Genomic DNA, 3,120 nt, shown 5'->3' with positions numbered 1-3,120 from the left:
AAACTGTGTCAGTTTCTTAGAAGAGGAGAACGTATGAAGAGGTAAGACATTTCAATTACAAAATCTGACAGACAGAATATTGAAGAATTCATGAAGATAAAGAATTTTGAAGGCTTGAGAAAAAAACCAAAGGAGGAAGTAACAAAAAGAAAAAGCAGTCATCTCAGTTCTGTATGAATTAATGCTCCCTCACTCCTCATCTCCCCTGAGCAGAAAGAGAAGACGGAAGAGGCAAAGCGAGTGAGCGCGGTGAGATGGAAAATGTGAAGAGCGGGCCAGGACTGAGCCGGCGGTTTCACCAGTATAACTGTCCTATTGTCTGACTCTAGCGGAGACGGAGTGCAGGAGACACACACAGACATGCAACTGTATTGTTGTGATGAGTGTCATCAAACACTGAGTTAAATAATAATATGGTTGTGTGCTTATGTAAACCATGATCATAGAATTAGACTGAAGAGAGAGGACACTAAGATGAAAAAGAAAGTAGCAGGGCTGCTGTGGAAGTATAATGATGATGATGATAGTAATGAGATGATTTACACATGGACTGCACAAGAGATATTATGGCCGCTAATCATGATTCACACAGACACAAACACAAATACACACACACACACACACACGCGCACGCACACGCACACATGCATTGCATCACTACATTCAGTGGTAACAAGTAGCAAACTAAGTTAGATGATTGTGATCCACCGCAATGAGCTATAGTATAGTTGTCTTTTACGCATCAAATAGTAGAATATGCTAAAGTGTTACAGATTAAAGCAATAGTTTGACATTTTCAGAAATATGTTTTGTATTCAATTTTTGACGGACAGTTGGATTAGAAGTTGAACACCACACTTTTAAACCATTAACTATAAGGAGAGGTGTTGACAGATGCTGCTTCCCTCCTTCGTGTCTTTGCGCTATGCTGATGGGCTTAAGGCTGTAGCCTTGTACTAATAATGATAATAAAAATAACTTGATTTGATTTTGAATGCGTTATCAGCAGTAATACGAAGAGTATGTAAAGTGATGATGGCACACACATTTGATCAGTAACCTCTGTATTCCTCTAAACTGGCTCTGTCATCAGCTGCTGTATTCTTGGATCGTGGTAGCTTGCATAAGCTGTTCACTATGGGACTGTAAGTTTTGCCGCATCAGGGGGGGGGGGGGTGGAATTCTGGTAAGTTCAGCAGACTCCCGCTGCTGCGGACAAGTGAAATGAAATAAAAAAAATTGGATAGTTTATGTGTTAACATTCACCGTAACCATGACTTTTATGTGTGGGTTGCCCTTTTTGGATCCAAATTAGACTGAGCGAGCTTAGGAAAAAATATCTTCATTTGGCAGAAGCTGTATGCACCTTAATACCCTACAGTACTGTCACCATGAATAAACCTGTAAACAGAATATTCCAGTCCAGCTGTGGTGTCCTGAGAACAGTCTGCCAGAAAAGGAAAAAAAAAACATTGGGCTGCCAACTCCTCTCTCTAACTGCTCCTAATACACGTAAATTGTGACGATCATCAGCAGGACATTAATTTTATTTATACATGCAGCACAATACTTCATCGCAGTCTGTAGAGTGAAAAAAAAGAGTACAGAGTTAAAGAAACTGGAGAATAAAAACTACATTTAAAAAAACAAAAAACAACAGCACAAAACCGAATAAAAAATCTGCCCAGTCTGATACTGTCAGGGCCACCTTATATAAAAAGTTTATGAAAGAAACCCTGGTACACGTAGTGTGAATCTAAGTTTGCACAAACGGTAATAACAAATGTTAAAGAATTAACCTGATTCAAATCCACAGTTACCCTAACTGGTTTTCCAGTAATGTAACTATGATCTTAACTGGATTATTCTAACAGGGTTATGTTACCTATGTGCCCAAAGGCGGGTAACACGAGCATCTGTGTTTAAAAGGATAATTCCTTTGTGTACATTTTGTGACTCTACAGGTGGAGCTTTGCTGCATGAAAAGCCCAACCTTGCATAAACACAGTCATTGTAAGAAGAGTTAGTTAAATGCAAGCGTGGTTGCGTGAGGATATGTTTACCTGTGTCCACCCAATAAAGTCCACTTGAGCAACTGGGTTAAAACTGAAAGCCCAATTAAATATAGTCAGTGTTACAGTTTTATCTGAGCCAATGATTGTGTTTCAACCAGGGCAGTAGATTAATTTAAGCAAGAGGCACAAACTGCATGCATTTTCAGAAAATCTCTTTAACTATAAACTGTCAGTGTCCTATTTCTTAATAAGCTTTAAGGACACAAAGTATGTGTGTTGCCCAGCGTTATGTCTAAGAGCCGAGGGACACGATGAGCAAATGGGAGCGAGTAGAAAGATAGGGAGGGAAGGAAAGAGGAGAGGGAAACGCAAGACAAAGGGAGAGAAAAGTAGACAGGCTGTTGATTTGTTAGCAGAAGTATGTATGTAAAATCTGTAAATGTAACACTTGACATATGCACAGACCAGGAGCCGGTCAGCATGTAAACTGAAACCAGATTTACTTTTCACAAGTAATGCTTTCCATTCAACAGCATCTCCGTCATTCTTTTTCTCGTCCACACATTTGTTCCCCTCTCCTGCTTCTCTCGCTTTATGTGAAATCTACTAAAACCTTTGAGTTACTTCACAGTATAAATGTATTTTATAGAAATTGTACTGGGCAAGAGAGTAATAAAAAGAGAGAAATTCCAGAGACATAATTACAAAACTCTTGATTTTACTGCAGGGGAACAGTAGATATCCAGATATCATTATCCTCTGTGGGACAAGTTTTATTTGATCGGGGTGTTTATGATGGATGAGTTTCAAACTGAAACCTCTCAAAGCTAAGTGCCTTCAGAAAATGTATCATGAGAGACATATTGTGTGAATAAATACTCTATATTCCCAGGAGCTACTGTACTCACAGACACATAATCTGCCCTTAATGTATTTCCCTTGACTTTGAATATTATACTTATCTTATCTACATAATATTAATATGAAATATGCAAAAATATAATAAACATCTCAAGGTGACTCTCAGTGCAAGATATATGCAACAATATTTTTAAGTGCAAAAAGAATATCCTTGCTTTGGTGATAACATTAATTTCTTTTAATT

The sequence above is a fragment of the Etheostoma cragini genome, chromosome 14 (assembly GCF_013103735.1).
Source record: "Etheostoma cragini isolate CJK2018 chromosome 14, CSU_Ecrag_1.0, whole genome shotgun sequence".
NCBI classification, from domain to species: Eukaryota; Metazoa; Chordata; class Actinopteri; order Perciformes; family Percidae; genus Etheostoma; species Etheostoma cragini.
This window is presented reverse-complemented; position numbering follows the sequence as displayed.